General features: G+C 43.6%; 1 protein-coding gene across 1 annotated transcript in view; it reads left to right on the forward strand.

Annotated features, from left to right (window-relative positions):
* Positions 1–1,228: 1,228 nt before the first annotated feature.
* LOC122412542 (probable serine/threonine-protein kinase dyrk2) overlaps positions 1,229–23,343 on the forward strand; it is a 193,927-nt gene continuing 171,812 nt past the window's right edge. The window contains exon 1 of the mRNA XM_043422146.1: positions 1,229–1,978. The gene's annotated coding sequence lies outside the window, so the exon portion shown is untranslated. The remainder of the gene's footprint in view (positions 1,979–23,343) is intronic.

Consider the following 23,343-nt stretch of genomic DNA (forward strand, 5'->3'; position numbering starts at 1 on the left):
CTTTTTATAAAGCCGGTTGCAATTTTTCGGAGCGTGAAGCAGCGTTCATTCCGACCATAACAGGACGATTGTGCCTTCTCGGCTTGGCCTAACCTAACCTGCACAAATGCGGCGTACACTCACGAGAAACAAAAACAACAATTAAAGCCTCACACGCGGCGACGTTCTTTTCGTATTCACAACAGAAGTTTTTTTTCTCAACTCCGAACGCAAGCTCTGCGTTTTCCCGCTGACGTATATAAAGTCGAGTCTCGAATTGCTGCTGCTCTCGGTCTCGGTACGAGAAAAAGAAAGCAAAGTGAGCGAGCAAAGAACACACCGACGACGAGCGCCCCACACATCGAGGGCTCACAAATGCATTACTCGAATACGGTTTTTCCATCTTTACCGGCCTCACGATTAACGTTAGTAAAAAAATACACTTCGCTCCTCGCCCGCCACTGCGCTTACAACCCGACCGGGTAGTCAACCGTGCGTGGAAGCGAAAACGGACCAAAAGCGTAATTGTTGCAAACCTCTTCTTTCATAAAGTACGAAAGATTTTTTAAGTCAAACTTTTGGACGTAAAACAACAGCGATCGAAAGTTCTAAAGATAAATCCAATAATAATAATCTTAAAATTTCGACTCAGTTCGGAGCCTTTATTTCCTCGTTGAATTTGCGGGTGATGCTCGGGAGATAAGCGCATATTGTTCTATGATGGGAGGCATGAATACAAATAAAGCGCAAAAAGCCGGTATAGCTGAGCGAAAAGTGTGCAAACTTCAGCATGTCAAAAAGCGCACAAGGGGGTGTTTGTGTATCGTCGAACGCGTGACGATAATATACCTACCTATTTCGCCTGGTAACTATGGGCTACGGGAGAAGAGTCGGAGCAAAGGTTGTTTTATAAACGCGTCAGTTTTTCTCGTCTATAAGAACGGTGAGGAAATTTCTTAATTAAAGCAGAATGGAGAATGAGAATACGGAGCATGAGATTAACATTTATATCGAGTCAAAAAACGTATTATGATCATTATAATAGTTATGGCAATATTTATTTAAAATAAAATGAAAAAGGCAAAGTAGTGTGAAGTGTACAAGTGCGCGCGCAACCGCTTTGTCCTGCGTCGAGAGTCGCGGAAGAGAGCGCCGTGGTGGGGGGGAGCTCGGTCGGCGCTCGGCGGTACGAGGAGTGGGGAGCGTTCGGCTGGGACGAAGCACGCGGGGGCAAATACGGAGATCCACGAGCCCACGCGAGGACCCTATGGCTGCTGAACGGCAACTGCATCCTCTCAGTCGGCCGCTGAACCCGCGCGACGTTTGGTCGGTTCTGCCGTGATTTCCGTTCCGTTTCTTTCTCTGTGTGTTTTTATCTCGTATCTTCAGAAAAAAAACGCGTGGTCGTCTATTTTTGTTCAAATGAATTATTATTTTGTCCGTATCAAGTTCGCTTTCTTGTCCGTCGGAATATCGTCCATTTGTATTTTTATTATCGATGAATCGTGATGCGGAAAAAAAACTCGAAAGCTTTTGCCTTTGTGCCGTCTCCCTAAATCGGCAGTAATCTCGGAATAGTTTATTGTTTTTTATGCCGTGGAAGACGAAAAATAAAAAAAGTTTGATATTCGCGAGTGTCCAGAATTTCTCGAGGAGATTGCGAACCTCGGCAAAGATTTTTTTCCCCCGGATCTTTCGAATGTAAACTTCGGCTTTTCGTTTCGCACTGTTTTTTAAATTTATTGTTGTTAGACTCTGACTAATATTTAGAAGGAGATTTAGACTGTGCGTCGCTCGACACGTTTTGACTCTTTTGCGCGAATTAGTGTTACGTACTTATGTGTAAAATGATTGTCACATGTACACACATTTATGGTGTATATATTGAGGTGCAAGGAAAATAATTGCCAATCCAGTGGATTTTGCTCATCTTCCTGTCAAGTTTTCGGACCGTTCAAACAACTTTAAGCTGCTTTTGGACGACAAATCATTCTGCATGGTGAGTAGACTTTTTTTTTCAAGCTTGTGTTTTTATCTCGATGGTTACTCGTTTTTTGAAATATTACCAGTGTAGTTCTGTGTGCAAAGCGAAGCAAAGTGAAACGATTTTGAAGTTTGTATCTATGATGGAATTCTACGAAAATGTTAATCTTTCAAATTACCCATTTTTTTAATGAGCAATGGGTTTCTTTTTGCGAACTCTCATTCCAAATAAATGGACAGTAAATCGAAATTATTAGAAATATCGTTACATTTCGTAGACGCAAACTTCGACAGCAAATTATCACGCGTTTCGTGTAATATTTTGAAGCTCAATTTTTTTTCTACACAGTGTAAGAATTTGGGCCTTTTTTTCGTGTTTTTTGAATCCGATTTGAGTTAATATGGAATTGTAGAATCTGCTTGCCGACACTTTTCTTCGCGAATGTTGAAAAACACCGAAGCAAAGCTGTTCGTAGAATATTATTGAAATGTGACGGACCAAAAAGGCTAGAGCACATCAGAAATGAAAAGAACGAATTACACGTTCAATTATCCGGATCCGTGCTTAAAAAAAAAATGATAAAAAAAGTGTTTTCGACGTTGCTCGTGAGGCGTGTGAATCGAAAAGGTGGAACACGCAATCGCGGTGCTTCTTGCGGTGATTCTGTTTCCTTCGTCTTGACCAACTTCCGTTTTCTCACAAAATACATGAGCCGCACGGAAGCTGGTGTAAATATGTGCCTCTACATGAATTTCGTAGAGTCTTTGTTGCCAGAAAAACAATTCGAAACGTTTTGCGTGGAGATATAAAACAATAGAAATTGACGAGATTCAATGGTGAGAGTGCGACGTGTTCAGAATTTTTCAAATTTCCATAATTTAAGGTTATAGAATCAGCTAACTTTCTTTTTTGGTACCCGTGATGAAATCGCATGGGCGAAGCGCGCTAAAAACGCTAACGTTCGAGGAGAATAACACGAGAAAAACAAAGATTCTATTTGAGGAAAAAATGTAATTTGAATGATAAAGAAAACCAGTGAAAAAATGTACAGCCAGCCGCGAAGGCTGAGAGGCTTCCACAATTTATTATGATCGTTCTTCCGAACATTTTCACTGGAGGGGGGGCTCGAGGGAAAAGGTAGAACCGGTGGGTTTATGAGTACGCGTGATCTTGTGATGCAGAAAAATGAAATTGCACGTACTGGTGCGTTGCGAGGCGGCGCGGCGAGCTACGTGCGCGTTTGTGTAAACATAGCTCGAAGTTTTCGTGCGTCCTAACAGAGCGGCGTGTTATTAGACCGGGTGAATCGCGGAGCGTGGTTCATTATAATTATAATATTTGAAAATCGTTGCTACGTACGAGAATAAGAAGGGAACGTTGAATTTTTCGCATATGCGAGCCGTTCACGTATTTTAAGCACGTGGAAACTCGAGCATCCACTCTTAACGTATGACTGTACATTTGCCCAGGCCAAATTGCACGTGTCTGCAGGTTAAGATTACCTCAAAAAAAACGGCTAAAAAAAAGGAAAACTCAATCTTACTGTCCATACAATTTTGTATACACAAGATTGAAGAACAAGAGTTAAATGACGGGGGCAAAAAAGACGAGAAAAATAAACGATAAGAGTTAAAAAGGGATAGAAAGGAAGACCGGCTGGTGTGGATCTCGCGACTTCCGGTGTGAGACACGCAAATGTTTCCTTACTCGCATGTACCATGAACTATAAGTATACTTCGACTCCATCATTTCTTCGCCCTCTATGCATACAAATATCATTTTTATATATATGTAGATGTTTGTATTCATGGGTTGATGGAGGAGATGGAAAAAAATGCGAGTTTCTCATGTAATCGGCTAATTTTAACTGGAGCCTCTTATTCGATGGAGAAAAAATAATAATTGGACAATTTCGAACGCAAAACGTAACGCGATGTTTTGTCGTTGTTGTTTTTCTTATCCTTTTTTCGAATTTATGGAGTCGTAAAAAAGGAAAAATGGGTTGACAGCGTTCGAACGTTCATCGAGGCTGATGTTTGAAGGTTTTTTATGATTCGATCGGATTTTGGAATGATTTTTTTTTTCAATCTTTTGGGGTTCCTTAGAAAAATGAATATTCAGGCTTGTTTGAGCCGAAATCATCTCCGCATCGGTCCACATTTATGGCGGCGGCAAAGCGCTGGCCTTGGAACCGCGTGCCCCTCGTCGATGCGGAAACCTTTTAAGGTAATTGAATTTCTTAGCTTTCCGGAAAATGAAGTTGGCCGTTCGGGGGAGCGAAATATCGGGGAAATCGTCTGGGAGGCTTCGTCTTCTCAACTCGTGCGACAAATTACACCCCCTTTGCTGCAAGTGCCTTCTTATCAATTACACGAAAGAGTTTTCCTCGACTAAATGATCGAGTTAGTTTATTCTCGTCGCTTTCTTACAGATCCGTCGAAAAAGCGAGATTTCTCGTTATAAATTCAACTGAAAATAATAACGAACAATCGTAATCGCAGCACCCTTCTTCAGGCTTTGAGAAAAATAATCAAAAAAATGAAACTTCAAAAACCCTCGGACCACCGACACCCTTACCCGGGTCTCCCAGACCCAGTTGCGTCGTTGACACGATGGTTTTTCAAGGTCTGCCAACGGCTTTGCTAAAGCTCTGGAGAACTCGAACTCGCCGGTCGCTCGCGGAAGAGAAAAATAAAATGGCACTGTCGTACCGGTGCCAACCCCGACATCGTTGTCGCAGTACGACAATCGATATTGGCGGTCACTACGTGTTTCCCTCGGCGTCGAGGAATGGGGCAAAATGTCGACGAATGTCTACATAAGCATGTATTTATGTATATACGAGCTCATGGACACATTCGTAGGATATTTTTACGTTTTCAATTCCCTTGCCGGATCTCCAGCTATTCCCATACGTGCTCCCCAATATCGTGCCCAATTTAAGCCACCTTTTTATACTCACAAACAATCAATGACGCTGAAGTTTGCAACGCTGGAGTTGAACGAAATGATTTTCAAAGATTCTCCAATTTTCTTATCCGTCGGATTTGCTATTTTTAGTTGTTCAAGCTGCTGCGTCGATTCTTCGTGAAACAAAAAATTGATGAACTGCGAATGTTTTATTGCTTCATTTCGTTGGACTCGAACGCTGCAAACTTCGGCGTCGCAACAATGAGCAACGTCGAAATTGAGGCATTTTTCACTCGCTATTTCGACGACGCTGAAGTTTGCAACGTTGGAGTTCAACGAAATGAACGAAAAAAAAGATTTATAATTCATTATTTTTTTATTTCACGAATTATTGATGTGGCTTGAAAAATTACGAATTGGACATTCGGCAGGGAACAAGATTGGAGATTTACTGGAATTATTTGTGAGTTTTTTAACATCATTTCGGTGGACTCCAACGCTGGAAACTTCAGCGTCATGCAATTTGGGACAATCGCAGGAATAAATTGGGATATTCATGTTGGATCACAATTTTGGAGTATTTTTATCATTTCGGGATCTCAGTTTCGAAGAAAATGCACAAAATTTGGGAAATATCGATGCGTGAAGCCTCGTCCTGATACGAGCATGGGCGTCAGTACTCCACTTTCCATTTTATTGTCCCAAAAGTTCGAAAATTTTCAGCTTTTTCAGCACTCGAGTAGAAAATTTACCGAAATTTTTCAGCTTTTATAAATTATCGTGAATTTTTACTTTTTTTAGGGCCTAATTATATGACGCTGAAGTTTGCAACGTTGGAGTCCAACGAAATGATTAAAAAAAAACCTCCAATACTGATACTTCGTTACGTAAAAAATTGGTGAATTACAAATGTTTTTTTCGTTCATTTCGTTGGACTCCAACGTTGCAAACTTCAGCGTCGTCTAATTATCCAACTTTTCATTCAACTTCCTCTCTCAGTCGTATTTTCTGAACGAAACTCATCTCGAAGTACTTGATTCTCTCGATCAACACATTTCTCACGGAATTACCCATAAATTGGCTCCTCTTCACGATCCTCCCTAATCCCCGGAGACCGTGGCCATCACGATCGATGCGCTTTGGCTACGAAACGCGCGCGTGAACGCGACGATATTGCGCTCGGCGAATCCCTTAAGGGCCGTTACATACCGTTCGTTTGATCAACCCCTGCGCCGAGGGCATACATCGCTGGTCTCTCCATCCCGACAAAGTTCAATTCAACTCGCAACCCTTTCCCCTCCTATTTTCCTCTCTCCTTCGAAATTAATTTTTTATAAAATTATTGGAATCATTTTGACACTGTTGGACGACGCTGAAGTTCGCAACGTTAAAGTCCGACGAAATGAAGGAATTTTTTATTTCACGAATGATTGGTGTACGTTGAAAAACGAGGAATTTCAAATTCGGCAAGGAATCGAAGATCGACTGGATTTATTCGAGAGTTTTTTTACATCGTTTCGTTGGACTCGAACGTCGCAAACTTTTCAGCGTCATAGTCGATCTAAGAACGTTGAAAATTTGATCCGATCGCGGCCCTCGGGAGAGCTGGGGGCCTCCGAAAACTGGTCTTCCAATTCCTCTCAATTTGATTCCCGTCTCGATGCACTTTATTTACATCAAGCGTGATTTGAAGCGTTGAATCATTCTCGGAAATCCTGCTCCCAATGAGCAGTGACCCCGTTGTTGAAAAGTATGACGTAAATCCACGTAAAAATGAGCCAGCCAGTGATGACTGAGAATTAGAAATTTCTTGACAAATCTCTCTCGTCCTTGCAACAGATTTCGTTTGTGCCGAGGATATGTATTTGGTCGGTCGCACTCTCGCTTTCCATTATAAGCGCGCCCACGCCTCGTCCGCGATACTCGCGTCGCGCGACGATTTCTCGTCTTTCGTCCTCTCGTCATCCTCGAGGACGTCGTCATCCTCGGATCTCTCCTTTTCGAGCTCCAAGTTCACGCGCCCTGGATACACGTTTAAAAGAGAAAAAAACACTCAACCGAGAAACTAAAATGCTCAATGAATCGTCGATATTACGACGGAGTCGAGACTCTGACGTTTACACGCGCACGAGATGAAATAAGGTTCGATGCGAAATCGACTGCACGTGAACAAGGAGAGCGAACGCTCGCTTATGAGCTTATCGAAACTCGCTGCCTACGCAAAAGCTCAGCAATCTCTCGTCCAACCTAAAATAATATGGATCATTCGGGATCATAATTATCGAATTGCTTGAATTACTCTTGAATGTGAATGAATTAAGGGAACGTCAACGCCGTGCGAATAATTACGGGACGTGGGAAAATTAGTGAGAACATTCTCGACCCTGAAGTTAGCAACTTTCGAGTCCAACGAAATTAACGAAAATAGAATGTGATGATCGAGAGAATCGAGTAGTATTTCAAGATGCCTTTCGTTCAGGAAATACGATCGAGAGAGGAAGTTGAACGAAAAGTTGCATAATTAGGCCCCACAAAAAGTAAAAACTCACGATAATTTATAAAAACTGAAAAATTACGATAAATTTTCTACTCGAGTACTAAAAGAGATGAAAATGTTCGAACTTTTGGAGCAATAAAATAGAAAATGGAATTCTGACCCCCATGCTCGTCACGACGAGGCTTCGCATCGATATTTCCCAAATTTTGTGCATTTTCTTCGTAACTCAAATCCCGAAATGATAAAAATACTCCAAAATTGGAGAATTACTGGAATTGTTGGAGAGTTTTTTCACATTATTTCGTTGGACTGCAACGTTGCAAACTTCAGTGTCACGAACGTTGGAATTTGTTATCGTCGGCGGTTGATTTTCGGTACATCATGAAGTTACGTCTTCATAATATTTTCGTATTATTTATACGAAGTTTGGTGAATAATGGCTATGCACGATGTTATGACATGGTTTGCATCGTCGTAGTCATGTTCGTGGCTGTTTTATGTGTATTTAGTAACGCGTATATAAGCTGCGGGAGCCGAAAAGTGAGCCAGATCGGAGCGCATGGACCGTCTCGCCCCCGCGAGCTTAAACTCACCCTCGTTTCTACCAACCCCTTCTCCCTCTCTCGATCTCTCCGCCTTTGTCTTTTTCTTCTCTCTCTCTCTTTCGGTTCTGAGCGAACGTGAGCTTCGATTTAATCTAGCTCGACCTACATGCTGTTTTTATAATCGTTCGGTGCGCGCGCGAGTATGTGCAGCTACTTGGGCGACAAACCACCAACGAGAGTTTGCCTGCGAGCAGCTCTCGTCGCTTCGTTCGGTAACGACGTTGAGTAATTGCGTGTGCGATGAAAACGTTACAATAATTCCCCCCGGTTTTTTCTTCCCGCTCGTTTTTTTGCAACCCTCGTATGTGCCATAAAACCCATGCGGCGTTGAATTTCGTGAGTCACCGCCGGGAGGAGCCCTTTCGCCTTGAACTTTGAGGCGCATCGAGCGGTTTATTCGATTGGATAAACGACATTTTTTCGTCAGCTTCGATCCGAATTATTGTCAATCGGGGGATTCGATCTAATCGCCCTGGATTTTTCCTCGCCAAGATACCCTTTCGGCTCCTTTCAATAGGAATTTCAACGTCGGATTATTCGTTTAATTTCATTGTGGAATTTTCTATCGATGCCGTCACAAATCTGAACTTCACGTTTTACAGCTTGCTGAATTTTTCATTCGACCGCCTCCCGGCCGAGACCCTCGTTACCCCGGCTCCTCGGAGAGTCGCGTGCTCTCCAGGAAACCGGGTATTTATACAGGTACGACCTGAAACGTACATATAATAATTTATCGAACGAGTTTTTCGGCGCTTCTCTCTCCCCCCAGCCACGCGACGAATAATTGATTAAATTGCATGGACCATTATACAGCCATAAATCATCGATTATATATTCGACGGGGTTCGCCAACTTCTCTATTATTATTTTAATTAATGTTCAATCGAACATTTCCACGAGGAATGAAAAATGGCTCGGGTCGCGCTCGCCTCCTGTCATTTCCTTTATTTCCATCATTTTTTTTCTTTCGTTTTGTTCCCAAACGGAAAGCTCCGTTCTTCGTACTGCGGCGACAGTGACCAGAAACGTTTTTTTCGAGCCCCGAATCCTCGTTTTCATTCCTAATCAAGTTTTCTTCCCTTTTAAGTATCGATGACGAAGCAGATTCAGCGAAAATTGATCGATTTTTTTCAATCAAATTATTAATTAGGTCGAGATCGAGGAAGTGAAATTGAAAAAAAAAAAAGAAAAAAAGAAACAAACGAAACGAGCGAAGAAAAACAGCAAATGAATAAATAAAAGTGAAAAGAAAGGAGAAACGACGACGACGATCGTCGCGACAATCTCGTCGGGGTTCTCGCAAACTGAGATAAATCTCTTGACGACAGACCAGAAGCGTGGCTAAGAGGATCCGAAACACTCACATCGCGAACGCGCGCACCTCCACGGAGATACAGAGAAATACATTTTTTATATACAGACGCGCACACGTATGTAGGTGAGTCAGAGATTCGCCGGACTGTAACTCCTCGTCGGGCATAAAGTATTAAGAATGACGAGAGTGTTGGCCGGTCCAGGGCAGCGTGTATTCTGCGAGCGAAAGTCTCCCTCGAGAGGGTTCATCTCCGTTTGACGTTTTTTTTCCCCCCGCCGCGTTTTTATTCTCTTTCTCTCTCCGGGGATTCGTCATGGAGTCTCTCATGCGGCGGCGGCGGTGGCTCCGGGTATGCCGGAGATTTTTTTGGTTTTCTCCTGTGCGATAGCACGAATAATGTGTTTGTGGGCTTGTGTGAGTTATACAAGCGAGCACCACGCGCGCTCTTTCGACAATCCTCGAAGCACGAATTTACCCGCAAAAACGTTTTATGCTCTCCTTGTTTTATGTGTGTGCCTTCATAAATATGGATGCACCCTTAATTATGCGGATTTTTACATTATCACCCAAAATTCTCTTGGTGTAGTCGTACTTCCATAAAGGATTAACGCGCGTGTGTATGCGCTTTTGTAAGTTGACCGAAGTGTTCTCGCGGCCTCTTGAAATATGCGGATTATTTTTTATGATTAATTTTCGCGGCGGCTACTCTCGGGGGATCGGACACAACCGCTGAGAGCCTCGGAAGAAACTTATTTTTATGATCCATGCGACCATAGTGCTTCGTGATTTAGAGCCCCGGGGACCCCCTTTTTATTCCCTTTCGCATTATAAATTATATGACGAGAGTGTGTTTTTGCAATTGAGCCAAATTGAAATTGGTTGGCGCTGCGAATCGCAAGTTTCGCTTTGAACTTGATTGGGACGTTTAATCATTCGGCATCTTCTAGTAAACGTTATACCGCCTTTGGATTATTTTAACTTGTAACTTCATTCGAAAATTTCTTGGTTCGATTGTTTCGCTTATCAATGTAAAGTTTTGTTTATTTTTATTTATCCTTACGGACACACGTACAGTCATTTATCGTGAAGCGAGAACTCGATGAAAATTTATGTGTGTGATGCCAAAATCCGTGCACATACCGATGTATTGTAGTACGAGCGCGAATAAAATTCTGCTACGTACCATAATAAATTTCTACGATGCTGAAGTTTCCAACGTTGGAATCCAACGAAATGATCTAAAAAACTGTCTAATAATTCCAGTAATTCTCCAATTTATTTCCAGTCGAATTTGTACTTTGTATTTTTTCAATCTACACAATTATGATTCGTGAAATGAAAAACCGATGGATAAATCATTTTATTTTCATTCATTTCGTTGAACTCCAACGTTGGAAACTTCAGCGTCGTTAAATTTCTAAACAACTTCATCGATGCTTGTGCTCGAGCTTCTCAAATTTAACCGTGTTCAACCGTAAATATTCGATTGTGAAAAATATATAGCACAGTTTGAACCTTTTTCAGAGCAAAATACGCAATTGAAAAGTTCGGAATTGACTCGGAGATTACAATGTTTTTGGTAAAAACTTCCTAAATGGCCGATGTAGAACTGCGGTGTCGTAGTAATTTTTACAATATTTTTCTCTCCGTGTAAATGTTGAAGGGCGAATGAAATTTTCGCTGCGTTAGTAAGTTGTCAAGCATGTCGGCGGATCGGCGACGCTCTCGTATTCGAGCTGTGGAATTTAACAATACTCAACTGTAAAATAAGCAATTACATAATACAAATTTGAATTTGAAAACGACACGAAAATTACGACGTTTTGTAATCCTTACTATTTCTCTCTGTGCGCAGAGAGAGGCTTCCAACCAGAATTTTGCGCAGATGAAGAAACTCGACGTAATCGATACCGCGATGAAAAGCTTTGAGAGAAAATATTCCGACGAAGAAAAACTCGAAAATCTCACTGCTCATAAAACAAAGTTATGAATATTCATGGGTATTTACGAGCGAGAAAACTTAATTTAATTAAGTTGGCCATTCGAACGAGTGCGAATGCAAATGAATATCGTCTCGTAATTCCGTAATGATGTCTTTTTAATCGACGCGTTCTTTCCTCGCGGTGCGTAGCCTAATATAATTCGCTCGAGATCCCGTCCGCGAATTCCTCTTTTATTTCTTGCTCTCTCTCTCTCTCTCTCTTCCTCTCTCTTTCCCGATCCATCCCTTTTCGCATCGCTTTCGTTTCGCTTTTATTGCCGCGCATTCGAGGACCGGACTTTCTTAATGTACGACGTACAAAGCTTTGATTAAAAGTCTACAGAAGAAGCCACTCGCCGGTTAACTCGTGCGTGAGATCGGAGGCTGCTCTCGCAGTCTCCGACCGAATATTCTCTTTTTCTTATTTCTCTCTTTCTCTCTCGATCTCACGTGCCCGGTTTACCGGACAATGACGTCATCGCGATCAGGAATAATCGGCCCGACACAACAGTCTCCCTTTCTCTCCGTCCTGCATAATTAATAAAACCATAATAACAACAACAACAACAACAACAAAAGATGTTAATAAATATAAAAATCGAGAGCGAAAAAAAAACAAAGAAGATTCGATCAGCTAATTGCTCCTCGATAATTGCTCGTTCTCATGTCCCTTTAACGCCCCGATTATCGAACGAGGTCGCGAGTTTTCTCTCTCAAACAAAAATCATATCGTCTGTATGTAATTTTGCCGATCGGCCGTGCACAAAGAAACGATAAAAATAATGGCCTCACCCTTCTCCTCCCCTGCTTCCCCCTTTTTCCCCTCGCGTTTTATCAACTTTTCCACTCACTCTACTCACTTGTCCCGCTTTTATTTACCGTCAAATAATCTCATATAAATACGAGAGTGCGAAAAACGAGAGGCCGATGAAAGAATTGTGAGGGGGGCAGGGACTCGCCGGTCGAGAGACGCGGAGCTTAAAACGAGAGCGAAGGGGCGTCGTACGCCGTTCCCTACCCCAGGTACATCCACGTGAATATCCATACGTCAAACACACGAGCTCATTCGTCCACAATATAGCAAATAGTCACTCGCGATCGGAGTGAAAGTACTCATCCCAAGAGCATTCGTACGTGTTCGTATCTTCGGTCGCGCACACACGCATGTGTCCTCGTATATGTAAATGAGCATGCGCACATGAGATGGAATAACCAAGGGAAAAGACACGAGGACGAGTTCTGAGCTCGTGCTCCAGGTGCACAAAGAATACGCTGCTCATACAGTCACGCTTTTTCCTCCCTCCAGCGCACGAGCTTCTTTTTTTTCATTGTTTATACAAATAAAGTTTGTATATCTATATTTTTAGAAGTACGGTTAGCACATTACGGAATATCGATGAGACACAAACTTTATCCATCTACCCTCGTTCCCTCCAATCACTCTCTCCTCGCCCCCCCCCTCGGGGGCTTCTCCATTTCGACATCGACGTGTCCTCGTCATTCGTACAGCGAGCGCGGAACTTCCCTGCAAAGCGCGATTACGCTTTGGAGTTTGCAACGCTCGAGCCCAACGAAAGGATGTGAAAAAACCTGCAATAGTTCCGTACTCATTCTTCAGTTTCGTTCCCTGCCGAATTTGCAGCTCGTCGTAGTTTCTCATCGATACTTGGGGAAATAAAAAATTGGTAGAAATGTTTTTATCGCTCACTTCGGTGGACTCGCGAACGTTGCGAACTTGAACGTCGCTTCTCAAAGGCGACGAGAAGACTCCAAAGGGAGAGCCCGAAAAGCTTCTCTCGCTCCGCTCATCCAGCCCGGGGAAGAAGCTTTTGCATCGAGGAAACTTGAGAGTTATTTCATAAAATTTTGATACTCCCGAATATGACAATGAGACAGGGCTCGCCGAAGCTTTTACTCTGAACAGTCGGCGACGAGCCGCTACCGCCTCTCTTGATACGCACGGGGACGTAACGCGCGCCTCTCTTTCACGGTACAGAATGCGTCGTGCGCGCTCCGTCGAGAGGCCGCCGGTCAGACTCTGCCCACACGGCTTTCCTGTTCCTCATTCCGAGTCATTTTTCTTCTTCGTACGAACATTCTCTTCTCCCTCGTGGGCTTGTACCTCTTTGCTGTACATGCACGCGTTTGTATAGATGAAACGATAGCGAAACAGAGAATCGTAATATAGATGGCAGAACGATTTTCCGCAATCAGCGAATTAATTGAAACTCCCTGCGCCTCTCCTCGAGGCTGAGCAACGAAGAAAGTGCGAAAATACGTCAAACGGATCTACAGATCGATACGAAATTGTCATTTTCGTGGGGATATTAAATATTTTATTGATATACTTGATGAGAAATGGAAGAACTTGTACTCACTCTGCGCGGAACGAAGGAAATACGAGGCGGGAAACTTTTCCAGTTGCAGCTTCGGCTCGTGCGTAACAGCAGATGAAGTTTTTCTAATTCCAAAGAAATTTAATGCGCAGCGATTGAAAAAAAAGGTTTGGAGATTCGAAAAAATCTTTAGTCAATTAAATTTGATGGATCAACGGAAATTTTGACCCCGGAAAGTCCTGATTCAACTCTGAGTTTCCGCTCACTGCAAGAACATTTGGCGATTGACCTGAATTTTCGTTGCATCGAGAAATCGAGGCGAGTTCAATTTTCCTGATTCGAATTCTTCGTTTGTTCGATCGATTCATTGCGACCAACGAACTTCTTTTCTCGCTCAGCGTGGAAATTTTGGAAGAATGGCTTCCCTCTGATTACAACGAGAGGGGTCAACAAAGTCGGAGCGTTTGAATCAGCCTATAAATGCTTCGTGCGGATTCATCACCAAGAAATGCACGCGCACGGAGCCAGTTTGATTCTTCTTTTAGAAAGCCCTCGTATTTATATTCTCTCGCCGCGCAAAGCGCATAAACGAATCTCTCGATGTGTATATGTACAAGAAATTTTCAGTCAATCCCTCTTCCACGGGGAGACACAAACCCTCGGGTGTTAAGATATTGCCCTGCGTTCAACCAGCATACGCATCTCTCGACTTATTGCTGCGCGCGTGTGCGCGCTCCTTCTTCATGTATAATGCATGTGTGCGAAGCTATTCTTGATGATGCGTGAAAATTTTCCAAGCATTCCAACTATTTCCATCCATCTTTTCCCAGCATCAGGCTGCCTCGCTCTTGCCCCTCGTTCTTTTTAGCCCCTTTTCATCTTAATCTCGACGGAGCCTCGACCCTCGTCAATATAAATCCACGATTGAATTTTCAATTGATTGTTAGTCAAAGAGAAAAATAAGGTTTGATAACAATGAGAATATGGTCGCGGGAGTACATCGCGTATTTTTATCATTTGGAGATTTTCGTGTTCCATTTATCCGCGTATCGGTCCCAGTTTCTCTGTAAAACGGCCATTTACACGCGCAACGTTTTCAGAGGGCATAAACCGAGCGATCCGCGCTCGCGCGCGCCGCGAGCAGATACGCCTGCGAAACAATGAGCGGCATTCGAGCCTCGTGCGCTGACATTTATTTAAATCGTGGATAGAAATACGAAAAGTGTGTACGGAGAAGAAGAGCACGAAGAAGGCGAGCATAGGAGAAAAATAAACGGGGAGAAGAAGTGCAACTGTGAGTGCGCAATCTCGCGCGCCCTCCTCGCAAAACCCGCGTAAGTGCGTTGCTCTCTTAGCCACCGCCGCAACCGGTCCCCACCCCGCGACTTCCTCGTCTCTTTCTCTCTTTCTCCCTTTCCCCCGCGATACCTCCGCAAAACTCCTTCATGCTTTTCCACGCCAACTTAAGAAATGGAGAGAGAGAGAGAGAGAGAGAGGGAAAAAGAATTTGCTCGGGATCGTGAAAGCCTTCGCGAAAACGACCACCGCGGAGGTTAAATATATCCGCGACCTCGCTCATTCTCATCTCGCTTTCTTCTTTCCTATTTCTCTCTCTCTCCCTCCTTCTTTCTGTTTTATTTGAATTTTATTTCTTCCTTTTCTATCTTCCTATCTCAATTGGCAATTTTCCTTCTCCTCGTGTGGCGGAGTCCCGGAATCACTAAAATTCAATTTCCCCTTCGCCACGGTCGTTTGGCTATCGATTGAAAAAACGTGGCACTGCCATTTCGCGCTTCATGAGTTGTAAATAAAGGTCGCGATAAAAGCGACATTTTATTCCTTTCCGTTTCTACTTCTTTCGCAATATTTTTAAGCTATTTTTCTTCTGAACTTCGGAGAATTAACCAGCTTCGAATTTCAGTCGGCCCGTGTTTTTTCGTATTCGATTGCAGCTTCGCTTGAGTCTGCACTCAAGCGCCAAATTATCGTTAATTTTCCTGCCGCGGGTTCCTCCTTTTCTCGCTCGTCATCGTTCCCATCCCCGCGTACTTTTTTGTCCGCGGGTGCGCTTTGTTTTGGCAGAGTGACACACGCAATCGAAGCTTCTCTCCCCGACGTTCAATTGAAGTCGAGACGACGAGGAGCGAAAAGAGCCATCCTCAGTAATGCAAGTGCATTCAATGCCTTTTTTAAACTGCCCTTTGTCACACGGGAATAGAAAAAAAGCGTCGAATCATTAACGTCAATAAAATCTATCGATCAGTCGAACCGCGAACCCTCGTGGCTAATCTCATTCGATTTTTCAACATGAAAACTGTCACACGTGACACCGTATCCCCCGCGAGCTTTCGTCCTCGTGGCAAACGCGATTCATAGCTCATCTCATGTCCCAGCATGGAATCAAATAAAAACCGATTACGATATGGCTTCGATGAATATTAATTGGCGGGGAAAAAACATGGTTCAACTTTCGTATCGGATTGGAAAAAAAAAACTTGCACTATTTGAGATACTGGAATCGTGCTGAAGCGCTGCACTCTCATGTTGCCATTCCTTAAAGCACTCAATCCGATATCGCTTCAGTAGATTTCTTAGCGCAAGGAACCCGAAGAACTTAAACGTACATATTTCTATACGACCTTAATTGCTTTGCCACAGCGTTTAACTCGATGCTCAATCGTGACATCATCCCACCAACCTCATTATTCGAGAGTGCAATGCGCACTGCGCGCATTGCACTCTCGAGCAAAAAATTGGTCGCGCGTAATCTAATTTCTTTGTTGCCTATAATTTTGATTAATAGCCGCATCTTTTATGAGTTTCACAACTCGTTCGCACGGAGACAAATGTTTTCATGTGACGCGCTCCGAGCCACGGATGAGAAAAGTGTGAAAGTGTGTTTGTTCGTTTGTTTGTCCTTCTCTCACGCCCTAACCAAGCAGCCAATCTGTTTGATTTTTGGCACAGAGTTGGTCTAAAAAACGGAGAGTAGCATAGGCTACTTTTGATCCTGGAAATAAAATAAAACTCTCAAGGAAGATTTGCAGGAATATTCGTATTTTTACACGAAATATTGCCCTTCATTCGCGTCCTAATGGAACAACAAACGTCCTTAAATAGTATACACTGTTTTGTACTAATGGTCGGTGTCTTATTCCTCCCGGCAGAGTTTTTCAAATGCGACCGTGCGAGCGAAGCCGCCGGTAAAAGCTAGCTCGCCTAGCTCGACCAACGTGTTCTTCATTTCGCCAATTACACGACGATGAAGTTTGCAACGTTCCAGTCCAACGAAATGAAGTAAAAAAAACACTTGTAATTAACCTACTTTTTATTTCACCAAATATCGATGCAGGTTGAAAAGCTTAAAAATGCAAATTCGACAGAGAACAAAATTGGAGAATAACTAGAATTATTGGAGGGTTTTTTAAATTTCGTTGGACTCCAACGTTGCAAACTTCAGCGTCATACAGAAATTCCTTAAATGTTGCAGAAATGATACTTTTCCATTGCTCGTATATGATGCACGCACTTGTGCAAAAAATTGAAAAAAAAAATAAATAAATTTAAAAAAAAACTGTGGAATGAAAAGTCGAATATGTTTTTTCGGCATCTTTACACTGCTGCTCGGTTTTTGCTTTCAATGTCCTCAATCGCCTTCCTCCACGACGCGTACTGTGCGTGTATTGTCTCGTATATTACCGTAGCGGTTTGCGAAGTACGTAACTTGTATATATTTACGTATATAAAAAAAAGTCGAATACACATGTACGAAAGCATCTTTTATTCGAGTATTTCCCGATGGTATATATCGTGTGCGTGCGGCGTGCGCAGGGTCACGCGATTTACGATGAAACCTTTGGAAATAATGTTTGGCCGCGCGCGCGCGCAACGATGCTGCTTCGTTACTTTCCTCTCAGGCTTTCGATCCCGATGTTACATGGCGCGCGTTGAATTTGCGAGATGGGACAAAACTGCCGCCGCCGCTGCGTTTCTCTTTTAATTTAAGTTGTTTTTTCACCTTCTCCTTCATACGGGCTACGCATTGAGCTTTTTTAACGACTTTATAAAGGAATTATTGAGTCACGACTCTCGAGGATCATCGGCTACGATTATTTCGGAGCTTGTGTCTCGGCTCCGATTTCTTTCGACTCGTTCGAGCCGGAAAAATATTTACTCGGTTTCATTTTATTTTGATCTTCCTTCCGAATATCACTTAGAAACAATATTTGTTCTATAATTCAATCTCCGATTGTATTTTCCTCGATTTTAAACGGCTTTTTACGAATTCTCCTGCAAGTTTAAATCCTCGCACGAGATTGAGGAACGCACAGCTCGAAGCTCCTCCAGATTCGTCGGCTGACGCGCGTCCCTCGAGTTTGTCAACGTTCGTAGGCCTGCACTCCGGGACGGACGGCGTTAATGAACGCGGCACATACGAAGCAGCGTTGAAACGCCAGTAAATGCTCGTCTTTCAGACGAAACCCGCTTCTTTAATAACGTACAATAAAACAATTAACGCGAGCCCTTTCTCGATGATTCACGAGAACTTTGGTCCCCTGCTCGCGTTGCGTAATTTTGTCCCTGGACAGTCGCGCAGCATATCTCGAAGAGAGCAAAACCTGCTGCGAGATGAAACTTTCTTATTCACTCGTAACATGTAATAAATAAAAATTTTATTGAAATTTATCCTCGCGCTTATGCGAGAGTAAAAGCACTTTGTAATGGCCCACGAAAAAAAACGTTACTCGCGATGAAACGCAAAGTTAGCTCGAATTTTTCCGAGTATGCGCGCCCGACTCTCGAATAATCTCGTACAAACTTATTGCGGCGACTCGCTTACGTTATTCGTTCTCAATATACACGTGGATTTACATACTATACGTATATCGATGCGCCCAGCTATAGATAGAAAGAAACTTAACGATTCTCGCGTGCGAGAAGCTGGTCGTTGTGTGTCGGGGGGCACGGGGCAACCCGAGAGTCTCTATATACGCGGCACATTCAACAACCGAGAAATGGGAATATTTGACTTCTGCCCCCGCAAGGTTTAAGCCCGCATATACACCGGGCGCGGAGGACCGTGACGTTTGTTCCCTCTCACGCACGCACCACACGCCGAGCGCCGCGAACGTTACGATCGCCTTCCCCGTTGGCCAGGTTCCCATCACCATTTTCAAATGATACGCGTTTATTCTCACAGAGGGCTTCAAAAGTGTCCTCGATCCCCGGAAGACATTTGGCTCGCGTTATTCTAAAGCGATAAATCGCATTCTGTTTTCCTATTCCTGGGGACGTTGTCGAAATATTGAAGGACGAGTGACGAGCCAATGATTAGGTGCCCTGGGGACGCGTGGGACAAAACACTGGCCGAGACGCTCTCCCTTTCCGTCGCTCCTCCGCTCCACGCTCGCTCCCACATTCATCAATTGACGTAGATCGTGCCTGCAGAATCGTATTTTATGAGTATCCAAATTCCCTCGATTTTTACTTGCCAATCAAAGATATTTATCACTCTGAATTAATGTCAGAGTTATTCATTCGAAATTGTCAATACATTTTATCAAATTATTTTTTGGCGAATGGAATTACGCGCCATCGACTGAACCCAAAATTCCATACGTCCCTGGCGAAAATACTAGAATTTTTTATGTAAAAAGTCGCTTTAGAGTAAAAAGTAAAACATCCAAAGGGAGAAATGGATCGAGAAAAAAGTTTTAATAAAAAGACAGAAGACTTTGACAGCAATGGCCCAAGCCAAGAAGAAACAAAATGCCGAAATAAGCAAATGCGAGGTCATACAAGTGCACATTATTATTTCCTAGACCTTCATTATACATTTCATAGTTATCGTGTACTTTTTCACAAATTTCGTAAGAAGCGTTCATTCGTATTATGTAAAGATGAACGATTTTTGACTTAGTCCCTTAACCCTGCGTATTTTTCTTCATATTTAAGCGCGTTTATCTCAATAACCAATGAAAAACGAACCCCTTAAAATTTGATAATCGTGTCAGTCGACTAGCCATTGAGACTCTGTGTAAATTTCAAGAGACTTTCTTAACAAAGTCGTTTCGTGCACGAACTACCTTAATAACTCGTAAACAGTTGCTCCGAGAAAATCATCAACGAGGGACTCTTCTGTCAAGAATCTCGAGATCCATACACAAAACCGGCAAATTCCAGGCTCGACTTAACCGACACTCGCAGTCCGTGTATATTTATAATTAAAATGGTTATAAGCTCTAGAGAACCGTGCGAGAGTTAAGCTCGTAGATATTTCTGTGTGTGTCTATTCACATGTTGCGAGTGTAGCAGCTGCAGTGCCACAGTGTCGTTGACATCGAGGCACCCACACTTGAGGACGTGCCCTTACTCACGTACTTGTTTGCAACGAAACAACGCGCACTCACACGCACGTACACACTTTACGTATCTTTTATCACGCTCGCATTTTCTCCCTTTTCTTTATTTCCGTCCCTCTCTCTTTTCTCCTCGTGATTGTCCGTTTGACTATCTCTCGTTCTTAACAAACTCGCCCCCCTCCCTTCCCGTCGTTCCCGCCTTCTGTCTTTCTCTCTCTTTCGCGTTCGCTTTCTTTCCGAGTCTTTTTCTGGACCGTTATAGCAGACGCTATAAACGTAAGCTTCGAGGAGCGTACACAGGACTTAAGTACGCACTGGCTAAGTAAAAGAGGGTTGCAAAAATAACCCGCGCACGAGCAAGTAACAAGCTTTTTATTTTGGCCCTTTTGTGAGAGACTGATACGAGCACACGCCCACGATAAACGCGCACAGTCAAATATTTACTACGGTCAAAACGAAAATGTGCTTTTGGGTGATGAATATTTCGAGGATATTATTCGAGCGAACCTTTGTCAAGATCGTTCCTCCAGATTAGGAAATATTCGAGAGGCTTCTGTCAGCCAGGAAATATACTCAGATACACAGAAAAACTTATTTGGACGCGAAGCATATCCGAACGAGAGGAAAGCCACGACAAAAGCTCCGAGTCACGACGAGAATCCGTTGCGCCCAGTCACCGAATTTTATGACGCGCGTTTCTCCCGAGAACTTGAACTCTTCGTATTTTCGTCTCATTTATTCTATAATTATATACACACGCGCGCACGCGCGCACTCGCATGCGCCCATGCGTCTGTCTCGCGATGCAAATCATTCGTCGATCGTTACCGAACGATCGTTGAATCATCCGCTCTCGATAATCCCGTGCCCGAAACGCGCTAAATCATAAACCTTCGTCATACACAACTATCACTGATTTATCGCTCATTACTACTAATTTAAGATTCAACAAGAAATGGAAAGAGAACCAGCATAAGCTTTGAACGAACGTAACGTAAAATGTTGCTTTGGGTTTAAGGACGTTGGATCGCGACGATACAATATTGCCAGCATATGCTAAACCATGTTAAAAACATTGAATATTTCAAAATTATAAGAATTTAATAAAATTTGTACATTTATTCTTTAAAAATATTTTTCGATTGTTCTACAACATGACTCTCGAGTAATCGAACACTAAAGTTCGCGTATATAAGCATATTGCATAAATATACAGTTATGCATTTCGTGCGCATAAAAACTTGGATTCAACGCTCAACTATTCGATAACCATGTGGTAAAAAAATGTTGAAAAAAATAGTATTTTCGATGGCAAAGAATGTTATCACCAAATTAATAACATTCTGATTATTTTTATTTCGTCATCCAACCTCCTTAATAAGACGACGAATGCATACTTGAAATTCAACGCGTCACCGAAGATTATAAGAATAATTTAAGCACATCGTTATCCCCTCAAAAGTCCTCACCGCGCGTACGATCCATGACTGTGAAAATCGTCCATTCACGTACACGCACGCACACCTCCCCGTGCGTGTCCATGCACTCGTATATCGATGGGGTTATAATACGAAGAGAGCGCATGAAGATTGCACTTTGCACGCATACGTCTCGCGATCGTAAGTCTCTCTTAGTCTCCCTTTCTCTTTCTCTCTTTTTCTCCTTTCTCGCTGCCAGCCTGTCTGCCTGCCTGCGAAGCTGCTCCTGCAGTACATGTATTTTGCATTCGAGTCGACGTGATCAACTTCAATCCACTCGGTTGCCCTCGCCGAGGTGTCGGAGCGATTCCACGAGCAGGCGAGCACACACTTGGCGAGGATATTCAGCTTTCCTGTCATCTCGAATTGCCACGAATTGGCATCAAATCTGCGTGGCGCGTGTTTATACCGTAGAAACATCGCTCGAATCTACCATCGATATGTGGACTCCTCTCGCACAAGAGTTTATGGGACAAGTATTGTGACGTGACATTTTTGCCCCGCCACTCGCACGAATTGTGTCGACCAGTGGACCGGATTTACGGCCCATTTTTGACGCCCCTCGAATCGTCGGGCGATGTTCGGAACGAGACTCAGCGTCACGTACATAACTATTAAGCATTAGTTTAGAAACCCGTATATTACCTTGCTAGCGAAATTTACCTGTTTTACCTTCTGTTACCTCCGTGTGCAAAGAAGAGAGAGAGAGAGAGAGAATTTTAGTTACCTGTTTTGAGTTTTGATAACGTTTATTTTGGCAGTGTTGTTTGATATCGGAGAGATTTGGTGTTGCCGCCGCCAAAAAAGGCCTCGCAACGAGTGTTACTCTGTGACAGCTCTCCGATTGTTCGAGCCGATCTCGCTCATAAGGATCATTCCTCTCACACCGTCAACGAGCATCGAATAACATTCTCGACCTGCTGCGGGCGGTTGAAAGAGCACGCTGGCATAGGCCATTTATTGAACGCCGCTCGTGTCTTTCCCGCCGTAGCAACCCGGAGTTGCACCGCCCGCAATAGCGTGGATTCGGGTGTCCGTGCGAACCGGCGCCTCGTCAGGTGGAATCTGAGGGAGTTTTTCTGGGGGCGAGCTGCCGTTTTGCCTGGTGGTTTATTTTGTGGGCCCGCCACGTCTCCGCGACGTCCGGAATCGTGAGGGAGGCCTCCCCTCGGCCTTCCAGAGCTGCCGCGGCTATCTAGTCGAGAGGAATGCTCCGAGTGAGCGAGGGAAGTAGAACAAAAGGTGAGTCATTGTTTATCCGATCGTGCAAAAGGCGTAATAAAAATTACGTTCCTCGTGCGCCTCCTCACTTGAAAATCCCGCGCGAAAGCGCGAGCCAAGAGTCCACGTTCGGGCTCGATTGGTGGGAACGTCGTACCAGTGAGTCAGCGGCCAGGCCGAGTCCAACGAGCCGTACTTTTGTGCGACGAGTGTTCCTCGGTAAGTGTCCGATTCGGTAAGTCCAGTTGAGCCTTTTTTTACAGATTATGTGGCGATTTAGTGAGACACGTGGGAGAAGTAACGAGCGAGATTGCGGCCGATACTTCCCGTGTTTCTAGTCTTCGATAATTTCGTTCTTTTTGTAAGGCTCAGCTTGATCACCGCGGTTCGTTATTAGTTTGGTCTCAGTAATCATTCCTTAAAGTATTCGCCGTAAATTATTGAGCATTATTGAGTTCGAGTCTTTGTGAAATTTGCGTAGTAAGCGCTGGAATATTTCACGCAATAACGCCTCTCTTTCTCTCTCCCCGCACGCGCCGAGGCTCTAGCGAGCACGTTACCTCGCGCGATGTTTTCGCTCTGTCTCTCTCTCGCGCGCGCGCGCGCTGACGAGCATCTTTTATACGGCGTTATATTTTGTTTTTCCTATCGTATCTTTTTCAACCGTTACTTTTGC

The sequence above is a fragment of the Venturia canescens genome, chromosome 6 (assembly GCF_019457755.1).
Source record: "Venturia canescens isolate UGA chromosome 6, ASM1945775v1, whole genome shotgun sequence".
NCBI classification, from domain to species: domain Eukaryota; kingdom Metazoa; phylum Arthropoda; class Insecta; order Hymenoptera; family Ichneumonidae; genus Venturia; species Venturia canescens.